General features: G+C 40.8%; 1 protein-coding gene across 4 annotated transcripts in view; it reads left to right on the plus strand.

The window, feature by feature from the left end:
* TLCD4 (TLC domain containing 4) overlaps positions 1-20542 on the plus strand; it is a 101135-nt gene that overhangs the window by 23237 nt on the left and 57356 nt on the right. The window contains exon 2 of one of the 4 annotated variants that reach the window (XM_060025985.1): positions 16615-16692. The exons of 1 other annotated variant lie outside the window; for it this stretch is intronic. The gene's annotated coding sequence lies outside the window, so the exon portion shown is untranslated. Of the gene's footprint in view, positions 1-16614; positions 16693-17805; positions 18122-18141; positions 18586-20542 lie in introns of those variants that run through there. 2 more of the 4 variants (XM_060025977.2, XM_060025988.2) reach the window with 2 other exon arrangements.

Here is a 20542-nt window from a genome sequence, read left to right on the forward strand (position 1 = left end):
TCTCTAAGCCTCGGGCTTTTTCTTCATAAAATAGGATAATGAATGTTATTTTAAAAAGGGCCTGACACAAAGTAAGTACTCAATTTGTGTGCGCTCTTATTATACGGCTCTTGTGCGAATTAAATAAGATTAACGTACATAATGATCTAGCACAATAATTGTTAGCACACTGTGCTTCCTTAGTGACTTCCTGGTCACCCTTCAAAATTCAGCTCAAATTCACCTCTATAATGCTTTTCTGGAAGCATTCTGTACATTCCACACACGGTTAGCCATTTTGTTAATGGTACTCACATACCTCTATTTTTACTTTTTGTATCCTGTGTAACTATTTGTTTAACTTCTCATCTCCTCTGCTGGCCTGGACTCCTTGCGGGCGGAGACCATTTTATAATCCACCCAAACGTAGCATAAATAGGTATTTTATACACATTGGTTGATTGATTGAATGACTACATTCACTAATAAACAAAAATGAGTCTCAAGGAACTTCTAGTTGGTAGTAATAGTACCAGTAGCACTACTACCGCTGTGTGATGTTTATCGAGTATCACGTGCGCATCACTGTCCTAAGATCTTGGAACTCATTAGCTCATTTAATTTTCACAATAGCTCTGTCAGGTAATTATTGTCCCCATTTAAACTTTTCAAAAACTATGAAATCTTATTACCATTTTACAGATAAAGTAACTGAGGATCAGAGAAGTTAACATACTCAAAATTGTACAGCCAGTAAGAGGCATAGAAAAACTGTCATGTTTTAGTAGAAAACTTGGCATTGCCTACAAGATACCTTCCAGGTCATCTCACTCTTGCCTTTCATTGTCTTTGAACTACTGCACATCCTTCTGGATTATCTGATCATAGCCGTTTATCATCTTTGCATCATTTTACAACTCTGTATAAATGTCTTTTCTCAGATTCTCTTTCGAACAGGTTATAACATCTCCCTGTTTCCCTCACTGAACGAGTTAAATAACATCTTTAACTTTTTTTTCTTTTCTATCTGTATCAGAGTCATGATTTTTGCTTTCTCTGAAAATTATCTTTTAACAGAGATACAACTGGAATGCAACTCAGTTGGACTGACTTCAAGGCCCGTTTCTGTACCTCACAGGCCTCCAACTTCTCTGTGCCCTTTACTGGGGAGCCTGTTTTCAAACTGCAGAGTTCTGAGTTCTACCTCAAAAGAGTCCGATTCAGTAGCGTTTTTGTTTTGTTTTTGTTTTGCTGTACGCGGGCCTCTCACTGTTGTGGCCTCTCCCGTTGGGGAGCACAGGCTCCGGACGCGCAGGCTCAGCGGCCATGGCTCACGGGCCCAGCCGCTCCGCGGCATGTGGGATCTTCCCGGACTGGGGCACGAACCCACGTCCCCTGCATCGGCAGGCGGACTCTCAACCACTGCGCCACCAGGGAAGCCCTTGTTTTTGTTTTTAACAAGACTCCTGTTATTCTGCTGCTGGTGGTCTGAAAAGCACTGCTTTGAAAAACTGTATGATACTGCTTCTTTAGTAGGAGAAATAAAATACTTGTACAAAGCAAGTAGCAAACTAGTTTCAAAGAAGGAGAGAAGAGGAAGAGAGAAATTTTGTCTGGAAGAAACAGTAAGTTTTATGAAGAAAGTGGCATTTGATCTGGGCCTTAAAACTAGGAAAGCTTTTGACAGAAAGATATGAAGGCAAGACATCCTGCGTTTTGGAAGCAGCATGAGCAAAGGCAAGGAGGCAGGAAAATGCACAGCATTTTGGGGGAGAATGACTAGTGGTTGAATTTGGCTAAATTGAGTAAAGAATATGAGAGGGAGGGTATGAACAATAAGACTGGAAAGGTAGGTCTGAGCTAGAATGGAGGATCTTGGTGCCATGCATTTACTTGATAGGCAATAAAGAGTAATAGAAAGCTTTGATTGGAGGTAAAAGGGTAAGAAGAAAATCAACAGCAAGTTAGAAGAATCCTGAAGAAGCATGAGGTTGGATGTAGAGACAGAGGCAATCAGTGAATGGCGAGGAAAGGAAAGATGTGAGATCACGAGGATTTGAAGTCTCTTCTGTAATTAATGAATGCTTATTGATGGTCTGTCATGTGTGAAACCTGTGGTGCTAGGCACTGGGAAGGAAATTATTATCCTGGAACTTTCTGTGTAAAGGCTCAAAGAGGGAAGACACCAGAGAGACATCAGAGGTTAAAGAAGGCACGTGGGTCTAAACTGGGTGAGTGAAAGAGGAAGGGTAGAGGACATAAATATATGAAAGATCTTTAGGGAGTAGAATTGACAGAATTTGGTGTCTACTTGGATACAGAGAGCCAAGTAAGAGGGAGGAGTCTAGGAAAATTGAGGTTTCTGGGTTGGGTGATTAGGTGCACAATGACTCCTTAAACTGAGAAAAGTGAGAAAGAAGAGTATGGGGAGGAGTGGGGGAATAATGAGTTACATTTTATTGCATTTGAAGAACCTGAGAACACGTAGTAGGATATTGGGAATGTCGGTCTGGAGCTCAAGAAAGAGAGCTTTAGATAGCTATTGTGTAAGTGGAATTGATATCAGATGTACCTTGGTGGATTGTGGAAATAGGAAGAACAGAGTGGAGACAAAGCTGAAACAGGTCCAAAATTGGATGAGGCTGTTACCTGGAGTGGGTGGAAGTGAACTGAGTAAAGGTTAGTTGCAAAAGTTAGAGCTCAGAATTAAAGCAGAAAAGCCCATATGTTATCAGGTTACTCAAGAAGTTGTCAAAACTTGGAGATGAAAATGTCAAGGGGCTAGGAGAGTGTAAGAGTGTACTGAGAAATGAAAGCGAGGGAGGTGAATCAAGTTGAAGAAAGTTTTTCACAGGACTTATTTTAGGATTCGTGCTGTATTTGTTTGGAAGAACTACTTTAGGTAAGCAGTGAAACTCCAAGGAGTTTGAGAGACAGAAGATGCCCATTCAATTGTCATGTAGGGAAAAAGAGAGGAACAGAGTTGATGGCAGACCATTCAACTTCTCAGGAATCTCCTTAATCGTCTGTAAAGTTGGGGTAAATCTTGAAATTCTTGGAGATAATTTTCTATGAAAACTAGAGAGAGGGCTGAACTCTGGGTCCAGGGTGATGAAGCACAACAGGGGTGTCAGTGAGTTGACTCTTTGTATTTTTATGTTGATTTCCAATTTCAAAGAATGATTGGTTTTTACTGTTGTAATGGTCGTTACAAACCAAAGAAGGGCAGATCTACCAAAAAACACATCTAAATATTGAGACACATGGTTTTGAACTTTAGCTCTATTTGTTTGTTTGTCCCCTCTTCCTTCCAAATCAGTATAATAAATGCTGAATCTAGACAGTTGGTGTTTTTAGCTGTTAGTGATAGTTACTTTTTTCTAAGAATTTCTTGTCTGGCTTGCAATCAAAATTTATGCAATTTTAGGGCTTCCCTGGTGGCGCAGTGGTTGAGAGTCCGCCTGCCGATGCAGGGGACACGGGTTCGGGCCCCGGTCCGGGAAGATCCCACATGCTGCGGAGCGGCTGTGCCCGTGAGCCATGGCCGCTGAGCCTGCACGTCCGGAGCCTGTTGCTCCGCAACGGGAGAGGCCACAACAGTGAGAGGCCCGCGTACCGCAAAAACAACAACAACAAAAAAATTATGCAATTTTAAAACTTTCCCGTGATGCCCTTACAATGTGCATTCTTTGTTGAAAGATTTAATAATTTGGATTAAGACAAAGTGAATTGAAATTGAGTTCCTTTCACTTGTGATATATTAGAGGGCCTACTTTCCCTTTCTGTACTAGTAGAATATTGTGTGCATAAAATTGTGTTAAAAGCCAAATCCTGATAGTTTGTAAAATGTCATCTGGTACAGCGCTTCCTGTACAAACCAAAGGGCAGTTTCTCTGTAGGAGCTCTAAAAGGAAAGGCAAAGTATTTCTTTAAATCACTTGGTTCCCTTTTATTAACTTTAGATAATTGCTCAGGATAAAAAATGAGGGAAAACATGTCGTTCTTTTGCCCTTTTCCACTCTAGAATGTAGACTGTGAGTTTAGACTCTCCCCTAGCCATAGAACTTCCAAGTCTTTTTAAAAAATATTTATTTATTTTATTTGTTATTATTATTTTTTTTTGGCTGCGTCGGGTCTTCTCTGTGGCACACAGGCTCTATCAACACGGCGTGCAGGCGCTTCGCTGCCGTGCGAGGCCTTCTCTCTAGTTGTGGCGCGCGACCTCCAGGGCGCGTGGGCTCTGTAGTTTGCGGCACGCGGGGTCTCTTGTTGAAGCGTGTGAGCTCAGTAGTTGTGGCTCGTGGGCTTAGTTGCCCTGAGGCATGTGGGATCTTAGTTCCCCAACCAGGGATCGAACCTGTGTCCCTTGCTTTGGAAGGTGGATTCTTTACCACTGGACCACCTGGGAAGTCCCAGAACTTCCAACTCTTAACTGAGTTCCTTTGCTAGCTAAGAAAAGTGGGGAAAATAGGTATAGGGAGAACACATAGAGAGCACCCACCTTGCAAGGTGCAGTATAAGGTGCAAAGGTGGAGAAGACAGAAACTTTGTCTTCAACCAACTTAAAATCCATGTGTGTTCAGCGATCAAACTCCCAGAACACAATTGTGAGACTCTTAGTTGTGCTTTGGACTCTGATGTACCATAATGTTGCCTCTTCTATTGGTGGTGGGCTTTGATAATTAGGTACTTGTCCAGAAGTCAGCTGGACTTTGGGTGAGTATGTGACTTCATTTATTTCTAAGTTCAGAAAATATTCATTGTTTTCTTACTGACAGCAGCAATTGAGGTAGATTAGAAGATGTAGGAACAAGACTGGAACAAAGGAGACTAGTTTGCAGGCAGTTGCTCTAATGCACATCCTAAAGCTTCTGTGGAGTGAGAAAGGAGTCAAAGGTGACTTCCAGTTACTGGTGGATCATGTTAGCCATGCAGAGAGATAGACAACCACTGCAGATAATATTCTCTCTGCCAATTGGTTATCACCAAACATCCAAATTCTGAAGACCTCACCTTCTATCTCTACATGTTTTGAGAAATAGTGAATTTCATATCTACATCAAAAGAAATAATTTCTATGCTAAAAATACTGACATTTCATTTTGACTTGGTATATATATTATTTTTGTGAAATGCTTGATTTGTATTTGACTGGAGGAAGAATTCATAGATTAAATTAAATTTCCTTATCCTGATGGTCTTCTGATTATTGATATTATAGTTCCTAATATGCCACATATAAATAGAATTAATAGTTAAAATTTTCTTTACCCCAAAATTCATTCCTACCTACTTTTTGCCTATTAAATATTATGTTAGCATTTTGGGATACTCCACATTTTATTACAGAATATATTTGACAAAGTTTGAAGACACTTAATTGTAACAGTCTTTCAATAATTATTTTTGACCTTGTATTTTCTGCCAAGGATAATTTAAAAATCTGTGACTAGGGACTTCCCTGGTGGCACAGTGGTTAAGAATCCAGCTGCCAATGCAGGGGACACGGGTTCAAGCCCTGGTCCGGGAAGATCCCACATGCCATGGAGCAACTAAGCCCGTGCACCACAACTACTGAGCCTGAGCTCTAGAGCCGCGAGCCACAACTGCTGAGTCTGCGTGCTGCAACTACTGAAGCCTGCATGCCTAGAGTCTGTGCTCTGCAACAAGAGAAGCCACAGTGAGAAGCCCGTGCACCACAACGAAGAGTAGCCTCCACTCGCCGCAACTAGAGAAAGCCCATGCACAGCAACGAAGACCCGATGCAGCCAAGAATAATAAATTATTAATTAATTTAAAAATAAATAAAATGAAATAAAAATCTGTGACTAGAACTACACGTCTCCTGTTGGAAAAAAAATTTACAAAGGATGATTTCTTTTTTACTAAAACTAGATTGACTTCTTAGTATATTGCAAAGTATAACAAGTATTTCGAAAAGAGATGGAAATGGATAATTTTTTTAAACTGTTACTTGCTAGAGGGCAAAAATGTTTTGTTTGTACTAAAATGCAAAGAACGTAGGCCTCATGATTAAGTGGGAGATCTGAATGTAGCATGTGCATTTTCTATATAAACAATAATTATAACTCTCATTCTTCTTTTTTTACTGTTTTTTTTGAATTTTATTTTTTAATACAGCAGATCCTTATTAGTTATCCATTTGATACATATTAGTGTATATATGTCAATCCCAATCTCCCAATTCATCACACAACACCCTCCCTGCCACTTTCCCCCCTTGGTGTCCATACGTTTCTTCTGTACATCTGTGTCTCAATTTCTGCCCTGCAAACCAGTTCATCTGTACAATTTTTCTAGGTTCCACATATATGTGTTAATATACAATATTTGTTTTTCTCTTTCTGACTTCACTCTGTGTCACAGTCTCTATATCCATCCACAACTCTACAAATGACCCAATTTCGTTCCACTTTATGGCTGAGTAATATTCCATTGTATATATGTACCACAACTTCTTTATCCATTTGTCTGTTGATGGGCATTTAGGTTGCTTCCATGACCTGGCTATTGTAAACAGTGCTGCAGTGAACATTGGGGTGCATGTGTCTTTTTGAATTATGGTTTTCTCGGGGTATATGCCCAGTAGTGGGATTGCTGGGTCATATGGTAATTCTATTTTTAGTTGGTTTTTTTTTGTGGTACGCGGGCCTCTCACTGTTGTGGCCTCTCCTGTTGCGGAACACAGGCTCCGGACGCGCAGGCTCAGCGGCCAGGGCTCACAGGCCCAGCCGCTCTGCGGCATGTGGGATCTTCCCAGACTGGGGCACGAACCCACGTCCCCTGCATCAGCAGACAGACTCCCAACCACTGTGCCACCAGGGAAGCCCCTATTTTTAGTTTTTTTAAGGAACCTCCATACTGTTCTCCGTAGTGGCTGTATCAATTTACATTCCCACCAATAGTGCAAGAGGGTTCCCTTTTCTCCACACCCTCTCCAGCATTTGTTGTTTGTAGATTTTCTGATGATGCCCATTCTAACTGGTGTGAGGTGATATCTCATTGCAGTTTTGATTTGCATTTCTCTAATAATTAGTGATGTTGAGCAGTTTTCATGTGTCTCTTGGCCATCTGTATGTCTTCTTTGGACAAATGTCTATTTAGGTCTTCTGCCCATTTTTGGATTGGGTTGTTTGCTTTTTTCATATTGAGCTGCATGAGCTGTTTACATACTTTGGAGATTAATCCTCTTTCTGTTGATTCATTTGCAAATATTTTCTACCATTCTGAGGGTTGTCTTTTCATCTTGTTTGTACTTTCCTTTGCTTTGCAAAAGCTTTTAAGTTTCATTAGGTCCCATTTGTTCATTTTTGTTTTTATTTCCATTACTCAGGGGGTAGATCAAAAAAGATCTTGCTGTGATTTATGTCAAAGAGTGTTCTTCCCATGTTTTCCTATAAGAGTTTTATAGTGTCTGGTCTTACATTTAGGTCTCAAATCCATTTTGAGTTTATTTTTGTGTATGGTGTTAGGAAGTGTTCTAATTTCATTCTTTTACATGGAGCTGTCCAGTTTTTCCAGCACCACTTATTGAAGAGACTGTATTTTCTCCACTGTATATCCTTGCGTCCTTTGTCATAGATTAGTTGACCATAGGTGTGTGGGTTTATCTCTGGGCTTTCTATCCTTTTCCATTGATCTATGTTTCTGTTTTGTGCCAGTACCATATTGTCTTGTTTCCTGTAGCTTTGTAGTATAGTCTGAAGTCAGGAGTCTGATTCCTCCAGCTCTATTTTTTTCCCTTAAAACTGCTTTGGATATTCGGGTTCTTTTGTGTCTCCATACAAATTTTAAGATTTTTTGTTCTAGTTCTGTAAAAAATGCCATTGGTAATTTGATAGGTATTGCATTGAATCTGTAGATCGCTTTGGGTAGTAGAGTCATTTTCACAATGATGATTCTTCCAATCCAAGAATATGGTATAACTGTAAATCTGTTTGTATCATCTTCAATTTCTTTCATCAGTGTCTTATAATTTTCTGCATACAGGTCTTTTGTCTCTCTAGGTAGGTTTATTCCTAGGTATTTTATTCTTTTTGTTGCAGTGGTAAATGGGGGTGTTTCCTTAATTTCTCTTTCAGACTTTTCATCATTTGCGTATAAGAATGAAAGAGATTTCTGTGCATTAATTTTGTATTCTGCAACTTTACCAAATTCATTGATTCACTCTAGTAGTTTTCTGGTGGCATCTTCAGGATTCTCTATGTATAGTATCATGTCATCTGTAAACAGTGACAGTTTTACTTCTTCTTTTCCAATTTGGATTCCTTTTATTTCCTTTTTTTCTGATTGCCATGGCTAGGACTTCCAAAACTATGTTGAATAATAGTGGTGAGAGTGGACATCCTTGTCTTGTTCCTGATCTTAGAGGAAATGCTTTCAGTTTTTCACCATTGAGAATGATGTTTGCTGTGGGTTTGTTGTATATGGCCTTCATTATGTTGAGGTAGGTTTCCTCTATGCCCACTTTCTGGAGAATTTTTATCATAAATGGGTGTTGAATTTTGTCAAAAGCTTTTTCTGCATCTATTGAGATGATCATATGGTTTTTCTTCTTCAATTTGTTAACACGGTGTGTCACATTGATTGATTTGAGTATATTGAAGAATCTTTGCATCCCAGGGGTAAATCCCACTTGTTCATGGTGTATGAACCTTTTAATGTGTTGTTGGATTCAGTTTGCTAGTATTATGTTGAGGATTTTTGCATTTATATTCATCTGTGATATTGGTCTGTAATTTTCTTTTTTTGTAGTATCTTTGTCTGGTTTTGGTATCAGGGTGATGGTGGTCTCATAGCATGAGTTTGGGAGTGTTCCTTCCTCTGCAATTTTTTGGAGGAGTTTGAGAAGGATGGGTGATAGCTCTTCTCTAAATGTTTGATAGAATTCACCTGTGAAGCCATCTGGTCCTGGACTTTTGTTTGTTGGAAGATTTTTAATCAATCACAGTTTCAATTTCATTACTTGTGATTGGTCTGTTCATATTTTCTATTTCTTCCTGGTTCAGTCTTGGAAGGTTATACCTTTCTAAGAATTTGTCCATTTCTTCCAGGTTGTCCATTTTATTGGTATAGAGTTGCTTGTCGTAGTCTCTTAGGATGCTTTGTATTTCTGCAGTGTCATAACTTCTTTTTCATTTCTAATTTTATTGATTTGAGTCCTCTCCGTCTTTTTCTTGATGAGTCTGGCTAATGGTTTATCAATTTTGTTTATCTTCTCAAAGAACCAGCTTTTAGTTTTATTGATCTTTGCTATTGTCTTCTTGGTTTCTATTTCATTTAGTTATGCTCTGATCTTTATGATTTCTTTCCTTCTACTAACTTTGGGTTTTGTTTGTTCTTCTTTCTCTAGTTCCTTTAGGTGTAAGGTTAGGTTGTTTATTTGAGATGTTTGTTGTTTCTTGAGGTAGGCTTGTATTGCTATAAACTTCCCTCTTAGAACTGCTTTTGCTGCATCCCATAGGTTTTCGATCATCGAGTTTCCATTGTCATTTGTCTCTAGGTATTTTTTGATTTTCTCTTTGATTTCTTCAGTGATCTCTTGGTTATTTAGTAACGTATTGTTTAGCCTCCATGTGTTTGTGTTTTTTACGTTTTTTTCCCTGTATTTGATTTCTAATCTCATAGCACTGTGGTCAGAAAAGATGCTTGATATGATTTCAATTTTCTTAAATTTACTGAGGCTTGATTTGTGACCCAAGATGTGATCTATCCTGGAGAATGTTTTGTGTGCACTTGAGAAGAAAGTGTAATCTGCTGTTTTTGGATGGAATGTTCTATAAATATCAATAAATCTATCTGGTCTATTTTGTCATTTAAAGCTTCTGTTTCCTTATTAATTTTATGCTTGGATGATCTGTCCATTGGTGTAAGTGAGGTGTTTTAAAGTCCTCCACTATTATTGTGTCACTGTCAATTTCCTATTTTATAGCTGTTAGCAGTTGCCTTATGTATTGAGGTGCTCCTATGTTGAGTGCATATATATTTATAATTGTTATACCTTCTTCTTGGATTGATCCCTTGATATTATGTAGTGTCCTTACTTGTGTCTTGTAACATTCTTTATTTTAAAGCCTATTTTATCTGATATGAGTATTGCTACTCCAGCTTTCTTTTGATTTCCATTTGCATGGAATATCTTTTTCCATCCCCTCACTTTCAGTCTGTATGTGTCCCTAGGTCTAAAGTGGATCTTTTTTAAACAGCATATATATGGGTCTTGTTTTTGTATCCATTCAGTGAGCCTGTGTCTTTTGGTTGGAGCATTTAATCCATTCCTGTTTAAGGTAATTATCGATATGTATGTTCTTATTACCATTTTCTTAATTGTTTTTGGTTTGTTTTTGTAGGTCCTTTTCTTCTCTTGTGTTTCCCACTTAGAGAAGTTCCCTTAGCATTTGTTGTAGAGCTGTTTTGGTGGTGCTGAATTCTCTTAGCTTTTGCCTGTCTGTAAAGCTTTTGATTTCTCCATCGAATCTGAATGAGATCCTTGTCCTCACGGTGAGACACAGCCACCCTCCGCTTCTGCAGTAGACCCTCCAACACTAGCAGGTAGGTCTGGTTCAGTCTTCTATGGGGTCACTGCTCCTTCGCCTGGGTCCGGATGTGCACATCACTTTATGTGTGCCCTCCAAGAGTGGAGTTTCTGTTTCCCCCTGTCCTGTTGAAGTCCTGCAATCAAATCCTGCTAGCTTTCAAAGTCTAATTATCTAAGAATTCCTCCTCCCATTGCCAGACCCCCAGGTTGGGAAGCCTGATGTGGGGCTCAGAACCTTCACTCCAGTGGGTGGACTTCTGTTGTATAAGTGTTCTCCAGTTTGTGAGTCACCCACCCAGCAGTTATGGGATTTGATTTTATTGTGATTGCGCCCCTCCTACCATCTCATTTTGGCTTCTCCTTTGTCTTTGGATGTGGGTGTCTTTTTTGGTGAGTTCCAGTGTCCTCCTGTCGATGATTGTTCAGCAGTTAGTTGTGATTCCAGTGCTCTTGCAAGAGGGAGTGAGAGCACGTCCTTCTACTCCACCATCTTGAACCAATCCCCCATAACTCTCATTCTTGATGCTTCTAACTTCTCATACAGAGTGCCTAAAACAGGAACTTCAGTTAGTGATGAACAGGATTTAAATCTTGGGTTGATTACAGTAATACTATCACATGAATGATAGTCATGATGACATTAGGAGATCAATTTGTTTGGGACATATAAGGGAGATAATATGTTTGTATATTAAAACAATACTGTCATGGAAATTGCTAAGAAATTTTTTCTTTTTAGTTACTTTTAAGATAGTTCATATGATCAGTGCATATGAACACATGACTAGTGAAGTAGTTGAATTATATCACTACAAAAATTTGATTCTTTTGGAACTGAATATATTTGGCAGAGGATGGGGCTAGGGTAGGAGATGTTTATACTAAGGAATATTTCTAAATTTTAAAATTGTATTTAACTCTAGTTATGAATAATTTAACTATCAACTTTATTTTTTTTAATTTGTTAATAGGATGAAGATAGGGAACATACTTGTTCTGATTTTTATCATAATGATATATGGGTTCTTCATATTTCAAAACAGCAAGCATATATTTTTATATGTTGATAAACAGTAACACTCTAATGTTATCCAGTTAAGCTCTATCTGCCCTGTTAACAAAATGTGCTATAGAACTTAAAGAAAGACATAGCTTCATAAATTTCCCATTTTTTCTCAAAATGATAGTGGGTAGATTCCAATCTAAAGAGAATGTAGTGGGAAGTGAATGCTCCAAAGTCAGAGAATAGTGAGAAAGTAAAATAACAATCTGTGTATGAGATGTGGTTGATTAGTTTTAATTTGCTTATCTTTATGAATGAGGGCCATTTATAATGTGTAAGGGTCATTTTTATATTTCTTTTTCTGTCACTTTTCTGTTAAGGTCTTCTTTTCTTTTTTCTTTTTGAGTGGCAGAATTTTTTCTTCTTGATTTCTAGAAGCTTCTTATACATTAAGGAGGTTAGCCCTTTATCTGCGATTTGAGTACCAGATTTTTTTCCCCTAGTTCGTAATTTGTGTTTCAACTTTGCTTATGTTATTGTTATTAGTTTTTGCCTTATAGTAGTTTTTGATTTTTAATTAGTTACATTTATTAATATTTTATGGCTTCTAGATTTTGAGTCACAGTTAGAAAGGCCTTCCCATTCCAAGGTAAGAAAAGAATTCACCTATATTTTCTTAGAGTACATTTGTGTGTGTTCACAGTATATATTTAAATATTTGACCCATTTGGAATTTATCCTAGTATACAATATAGATTTAAATTAATTTTTTCCAGATGTTATCCATTTATTAAAACGTCTATTTTATACCAGTGGTTTGAGATGCCCCTAATTTGGGTCTATTTCTGGACTTTTTATTCAATTCCATTAGTCTCTCTATTCCTATGGCTTATCCAAAAGTATTTCATTATTGAGGTTCTGTAGTATTTTTTAATACATAGGAAGCTATTCTTCCTTTTCAAAAGAGTTTTTCTGTGATTCTTGCTTGTTTATTTTTCCATATGAACTTTAGAATCAGCTTGTCCTATTCCAGAAAATAGTATTTTCATTGACATTGCAATAAATTTAAAAATTAAAATTTAGGGAGAATTGACATACATTGACTTTTCCTATTTAACAACATGGTCTATCTTTTCATTGTTCCAAGTCTACTTTGGGTCCTGTAGGAGTGTTTTAAAGGTTTTCTCATATAAGTTTTTCATATTTATATTGTTATTCGTATTGTTAAATTTATTCCTAGGCACTTTATATTTTTTGCTGCAGTTGTAAGTGGAAGCTTTTCTTTCTTTTATTTTGTAAGGGGGTATTGTGTGTGTGTGTGTGTGTGTGTGTGTGTGTATACAAATATATATGTGTATTTATATATGTATATATACACACATGTACACAGTTATATGTATACATATATATCTATATATATCAGATTTCCACAAATTAATTTTATATCCTGCTCCCATACTTAATTTTCTATTGTTTATATATTTTTCAGTTGATTTTCTTGGGTTTTCCAAGTATGTAATAATCTACAAATATTAACAACTTTATAATCTTTTTTTCCCAATGGTTATTGTCTTTACTTTTTCTCTTTCACTAGTACCCTTGACTGATACTTCCAGTACCACTGTATTAGCAGTGGGAGAGTGGCCATCCCCCTTGTCTTCCTCTTTTTTTGTTTTTCTTCCTCTTGATCTGAGCAGGAATCCTCCAGTGTTTCCCCGTTAACCTTGAAACTGGCTTTGAATCTTAGAATTAATTTCTAGTCAGACATTACTACTTTACTGTATTGGGAAAACTGAAAATTTGGTCCAACAGTAAGGTCTATAAATGTCCAACAGTAAGAGATTGGTTAAATACATTATGGTGCACCCATTGAATGGAATAGTCTGAGCAATTACACAATAATATGTACTGTTTTAATTCATTTTGTTATTTAAAAAATCCTAAAGTATATGCAAGTATGCATGGAAAAGTATCTGGAAGGATATTCAACAAACTGATCTAAAAGTTATAAGCATATACATAAACTAGCAATTGTTAACATCTATTTAATTTGTAAAAAATTTTTTTAATTTATGAAAATATTTTGGCACAATTAAAAAAATAATTTAGAAATTTAAGAAAAATTATGTTCTTCCCCTTCCTCTGTTTTGGGTCCCTTTCTGTTACTTAATTTTTTAAAATCACTTATTCTTTGCAGAGTAGCACTAAAATGATAGTGTACAAAGGGGTTTACAAGATATAAGCCACAAGAAAGAAGAGGACTGGAGAAAAGTACATAGCAGATGGGAGATCTCAGTAAATTTTGGAAGCCAGAAGTTGGATGGAGTAGAGATGCATTTATACCTCGGTATCTTTGGGGGATTGCTTCCAGGACCTCCTTTGGATATCACAATCCATGGATATTCAAGTTCCTTACATAAAATGGTGAAGTACAGTCTGCCCTCCTTATGACCGGGTTCCACATCCACAGGAATGGAAGGCCGACTGTAATTGACTTGGCAAATTGGGAGAGGGGCTAACCTAAGTGCTTGGAGGAGACAGCATTTGGAGGTGCACTGTATGGTGGAAGGCAGGTTGAGGAATAAACCTGAAGAAGGGGGATTGACCAAAGTTGTTTACAAAGCTCTTGGACCACTGGTTCTCCTCCCCACCTCATACAGCCAGCCTGCACTCAGGCACTCCACCCTGACTGTACCACTACCAACACAATCTTTCTGTGAAGTATGAAATTTCTTTTCTGGAGAAAGGAGTTTATTTTTTGATGGAGAGTTCCCATAACAAAAGAGCTAATCAGAAAATGGGAAAGAAAAATATGTCTGAAATAGAAACTTTAGAAGGTTGGAAGATAAAGTTAAGTAATTCTCCTCGTCCAGAATTTCTCAGCCTTGGCATGACTGACATTTGGGGCTGGAAATTCTTTGTCGTGGGAGGCTGTCCTGTGCATTGTTACACGCTTAGCAGCCTCCCTGGCCTTTACTCACTAGATGCCAGTGCATGCCCCTTTTTCCTGTGGTGACCACCAAAAATATCACTAGACATTGCCAAATGGCTGGGGTGGGGAGAATCAACTCTCCCTCCCCGCCATTTTTTTTTATTATTATTTATTTATTGGCTGCGTTGGGTCTTTGCTGCTGCGGGCAGGCTTTCTCTAGTTTCAGTGAGTGGGGGCTACTCTTCGTTGCCGTGCGCGGGCTTCTCATTGTGGTGGCTTCTCTTGCTGTGGAGCACAGGCTCTAGGCACACAGGCTTCAGTAGTTGTGGCATGCGGGCTCTAGAGCACAGACTCAGTAGTTGCGGTGCACGGGCTTAGTTGCTCCGCAGCATGTAGGATCTTCCTGGACCAGGGCTCGAACCCGTGTCCCCTGCATTGGCAGGCGGATTCTTAACCACTGCGCCACCAGGGAAGTTCCCCTCCCCCCCAATTTAGAATCTCTGTCTTAGACAGTAGAAAAGAAAGATGCAGAGATGATCAATCAGATAAAAGGACAATAAATCTAGAGAATAATATTGAAGTCCCAACATCCTAGTAACAAGAGCTCACAAAGAGAGAACAAGAAAATGGGAGGGAGGAAATTAGCAAAGAAATAATAAAAGAAAATAATTGCAGATAAGATCAAAAGAACCCCTGAGTATCCAGCACAATCAATGAAAAAAGAACCATTCTAAGGTACATCACTGTGAACTTTTAGACTACTAGAGATAATGGGACGATTCTAGAAGGAAAAATAGGTCAGATACAGAGGAATGGGAACTAGAAAGGTATTAGACATTGCAGTGGCAACACTGAAAGTAAAAGACATGGAACAATGCTTTTAAAATGCTAAGGGAAAATGATCTTCAGTTTATGCAAATTATCAATCAAGGATGAGAATAGAATAAAGACATTTTCAGACAGTCAAGCCCTCTAAAAATTTATCTTCTATGCACCCCTTCTGAGTAAGCTGCTGGGGTCTGTGCTTTAGCAAAGTAAAAGAATAAATGAAAAATCTCGTGTTTGGGCATTAGAAGATATTATTTTTTTAATAAATTTATTTATTTTATTATTTATTTATTTATTTATTTAGGCTGTGTTGGGTCTTTTGTTGCTGTGCACGGGGCTTCCCTAGTTGCGGTGAGCAGGGGCTACTCTTCGTTGCAGTGCACGGGCTTCTCATTGCGATGGCTTCCCTTGTTGCGGAGCACAGGCTCCAGGCACATGGGCTTCAGTAGCTGTGGCACACAGGCTCTAGAGCACAGGCTCAGCAGTTGTGGCGCACGGGCTTAGCTGCTCCGCAGCACGTGGGATCTTCCCAGACCAGGGCTTGAACCCTTGTCCCCTGCATTGGCAGGCGGACTCCCAACCACTGCGCCACCAGGGAAGCCCTAGAAGATATTATTGATGGGCATTTGATAGTTACATTGAAGCATCTGGATAAATTCAGGTTAGGTACATTTTTTTAAAAGTGAAAAAATAAAGCAATTTTTAACTCCAGAAAGAACAGGAGATTTTCAAGAAAAGCCTTATTATGGTAACTTACTTGATTCGGCAACACCCTATATTTGTATTGTCAAGATGGTACAACCCTAACTGCTGACTTGAACGAGAGTTGGGATGTGGCTATGTCAGAAGGAAGGGTGAGGGCAAAGTGGGTGGTGGTGTGTATAAAAGAGCTAAATACTCAAATACCATGACAAGAAGTCAATAAGTAATGTCTAAACCTGAAAATCAAGAAACATTGGTATAAGTTTATCATTTAGGAAATGAAGAACACCTAGCAGGGTTGTGGGGAACTGGGGTGAAGCTAGGTGGGGGAGAAGTTGGTCAGGGGACTGATGGGACTCCTGGATATTTTTTGTTAAAAGCGTTTAAGAACCACTTGAATTTTCACTTAACTGTATTACTTTCATTAAAAATAAAAATACAGACAAAAGTAAGACATATATATTATGGGAAGAAAATAAGAGAACCAGGGATCGAACCAGTGTCCCCTGCATTGGCAGGTGGATTCCTAACCACCTTGCCACCAGGGAAGCCCCTGGAAGAGGTAGTCTTGATGCAGATTCCTGAGATAACGTGTGTAATCTGTACTTGCAGGGCTGATCCCACTGATGTGCACCTACAACCATTCTGTCCGTGGATAGTTCTGAAATACCTGTGTGAGTGCATAGACAGGTATGGGGCAAACCAAAGTTGTCAAGGACTATGCACACTGTGAAGCGACTGTGATGGGACAGGTTGTTGTCAAAGGGTATTGGTACCCTGGTATGTTCTGAGAATCTTGGGGAGAAAAAGGGGAACATGCACTTGGGGGCCTGCAAGATCTTCCTCCCTGCTTGACTACAGGGCAGTTTTCTGTCACTGTAGCTTGGAATAGGTTTTGTCTTTTCTAAGTCAGTCTGAAGTCCATTTGCCAAGACACTTCAGAGATGTGTGTGAATTATTATCCCCATTATAGAGATGAAGAAATTGAACCTCAGTGAGGTTCTTTCTAAAAAAAGTATTTGTGATTTTTTTTTTTTGCAAATTATAACAGCCTAAATATATTTCTTCATTATTTTGTTTTATTCAGAACAATTCTATCTTTTTGATCCAGGACACCCGGAAGTTTTTGAGGCCGTATTTAACAGGTCAGAAGAGCTACTATTTAACGGCAAACTTTATGCACTGGGCAACTTGAAATTCTCAGCCAGCACCCAAAAATTTCCAAATCCTACTTCCCCACCCTGACAGCAGAGGGGCTCCGCGTGTAGGTGGTGTTTTTCAGGGATTCCGGAGGAGGCTACTCCAAAAGAACTTGCCTCTTCCACACACGCCCCCTACCCAGTTTGGAACGCATCTGCAGCCCCAAACCAAAAACTGCGAGGGACTTTGGCTAAGAGAGACGTAGCAGGAAAAATCAGCAATTGCCCTTTCACCTCCTTTCTGATAATCAAACCATGCGCTTCATTAACCAGAATTTGGGCATCTAAGGAAAAATGTAAATTCATAATCTGAAAAGAATTTTGGTTACGTGGCTAGCCCAGGTACTGACCGCAGCGGAAGCGGACTCAGACCATTGTCCCACTTGCTAGTCTTGTTACTTGCTTTGGAAAGCCGAGGAACCTTACGCTCTGTCCCTGGCGAGGTGTGCTCTTCCAGGATCCCACCGCAGCCCGCCTCGGGTGTTCCCGGTTTTGAGCCCTTTCCGGGACCCAAGTTCCAGCACCCGAAGGTCTGCCCTACTGCCGGCCTCGGGGCCCCGGGCCCCGCCCACTTTGGCCTGGGGTCGGAGCCTCCTGGAGCCGGAGCGGGAGCCTGAGCCCGAGCGCCGCGGCCCCTTTAAGGAGCCGCTCTGCGGTAACCCGAGCCCGCAGTCCAGGCGGGCGCGGCGGCCGCGGCGGTAGCAGTATCCTCCGCGGCTGTTCCTCCCTGCGGCTCGGAGCCCGCGGCTCCCCTGGCTCCCCTGGCTCCCCTGGCTCCCAAAGAGCATCTCGCGGGGCGGCTCTGGCCGGCGCCAGCCCTCGGGCCGGGCCGGATGACCAGGCGACTGTAACCACTCGCCGCCCTCTCCCGGCCCGGCGCACCACTGCCCGCGCGCGAGTCGCCCCGGGACCCGGCACAGGTGACGCCGTTTGGAGAGGGCTCGGGAGGAGGGCGGGCTCGCTTTGCCCCGTGGCTCTTCTGCGCCGCCGAGCGCAGCCCGCTGGCAGGGGCGCCGCGGCTTCCCGCCCCCGGCCTAGCGCGGCCGAGGGCTCCGGCGCCTGGAGGCTGGGTGGGCGTCCCCGGCGCGGGAGGCGGCCCGGGGCTCCGCGGAGGGCTCCAGCAGGTGTGTGCTGCCGGCTCAGCATCCTCCTAGCCCGGCGGGCTCCGGCGCAGCTCTGGGCGCAGATGGTGTCCCCGAGGCCCGCGGCCCCAGCGCTGCCCAGACGCCCAGCGTTCCACTCACGTTTCCCGGGCTGTGTGATTCGGACTGATGGGGCTGCCTGGGGGTGCCTCCCGGGTCTCAGCTCAAAGGGATGGGTGCTTTGGGCATCCAGAGAAAGCTTTCTTGTTAGAGGCCGGTACAGGATCAGGTGCATCAAGTGGGTAAGTCTCCCCCTCTTACACCTCCCCACTACTAAATAAAACAAGAAGCTTTTATTTACGCTTGCAGTTCTCAAGTGGGTCCCATTTTTAGCTACCGAGTGCTGAAGAGTCTAGTGGGAGAGGGACTGGGCGCAGAGTCAGAGGGAGAAATTGGTTTCTGCTTCCATCTCTACCACTGTATACCCGAGCAAGTTTATTGAACTAAGTACCTCGGTTTACCCAGCCATAAAATGGGATCCATAATGCTAGCATTTTCCTGTCGCCCTCCGTGAAAGCGCTTTGAGTTGTCTAAGTTCATTAAAGGTTCACTGTTGCTGGCCAGTATTTTCTTAGTTGTACACATCTGAGTGTGAATGTGGTGCACATTTTTATATGAAATTATAAAATTATTCTTAAAGAGTGATATTTGATAATGTTTAAATGAATCTGATTCCAATTTGGGGACAAGTTGGAAGAGTCTGTGTGGATGTTAGGAGTTGATGTGTAGTAGGAAAAAAAACTGTCACTTTAGTAAAATCTTTAGCCATTCATAAACGGAGTTGAGAAAAATGGATCTTAGATTGTGTATTTTAAGTGAGATACTGCTGTGTGAGCACAGGGTGTAGTTTGGAATGCAGTTTCATCTTTGTGTAGCCAGTTAAGGTAATATGGTAGAATTAATGCCAGTCCCCTTTTAAGTGTGCTATATGTGAAGTAGAGGATTTTTCCCTTGTTTATCTTGTCCTTAAATTGTATGGGTGAAACTAAGTTAGAAAAGTGGACTCCTGCAACACTAGAAAATTTGAAAGATTGGCTTGAGGAACCATGGATTTTAGTTTATTTGCCATCCTCCTTCCTCTGCCATTAGGTGATCCTGAGGATAATATATTTTCAGGATGCCTTTTTTTCCCTACCCCTGCAGCTCCCTTTTGTCACATTACCTCCCTCCAGAGTTTGAATCCTTACTGTGTGATCTTGCGTGAGTTTTACCTATCTAGGGTGGATGCCTCACACCCAGCTGCTCAGTTAGTCATGCTTTTTTACACTATTAGCTTTCTGTTCCTGTTCCTTTCACTCTAATCCTTCTTTACCTTGTGGGAAAGAAGAATGGCTTTTTGCGACTCAAGCTGTATACTTCGAGGTGCCTAGGAATGGCAGTGGTCAAGAGGCTGAAACTTTATAGTAAATTCCAAAGAAGGAAGCCTTCTACATAGACCCTAGGGTATGGATGCAAGAGTTGGCCTACCTTTTCCTTCATTTTTCTGAAATCTCCATCGGAGAGAGATTCATTTGATTAGCAAGGTAAAGAGAGGCCTCTGGAGCAGGGAGCCATCAGAAATTTAACTCAGTGCTAGATTGGTTAAGAACTTTCCCAGCTAGGAGTGGGAAAGGAGGAAGAAGCGACTTGGGTGGGGCTGGAGGGCCTGTCCTCCCAATAACCAGGTGACCAGAGAGGTGCTAAAGGAGCCCTGGATTCCTGACTGGGAAATGGGGAAAGGGCCGGGTCGCAGAGAGGGAGTGGTGGGGCTGTGAGGAGAATTCTAGAATGTGCCCTAGATGTGACTTGCCCTTTTTCCCTTTCCCTTTGAGAGTGTTTCTCGCCCTTCAGAGCCTAGCACAGCTGTCCTGCAGTTCTCAGACCTGTTCACTCTCTCCCTTGGTGCTCTAACCGATGCCCCACGTTTATGTTCCTCCCTCAAAGCTGGCCTTCCGTGTAAGAGAGGAAACTGAGCAGTTTGCTTCATAAGAGACCTTCAGACCTCATTGTCTCCCCACTCCCTTCTTGTCGAACTAATGTCCCACATCCTGCAGATTAAGGACTCATTTAGCTTTGTTATCTCTTGGAAGATTAAAAAGTGGGATACTCAGTTTGACTGAGAAAAGTAAACTGAACGGTCTACAGGAAGATACAGAAAACGAGTTTTTCTGTAGAGGAAGATAATGCATGAATTGTCTGAGTGAGAATTGTGGGCGATTG

This window comes from Delphinus delphis, chromosome 1, assembly GCF_949987515.2.
Source record: "Delphinus delphis chromosome 1, mDelDel1.2, whole genome shotgun sequence".
In the NCBI taxonomy this organism is placed as follows: domain Eukaryota; kingdom Metazoa; phylum Chordata; class Mammalia; order Artiodactyla; family Delphinidae; genus Delphinus; species Delphinus delphis.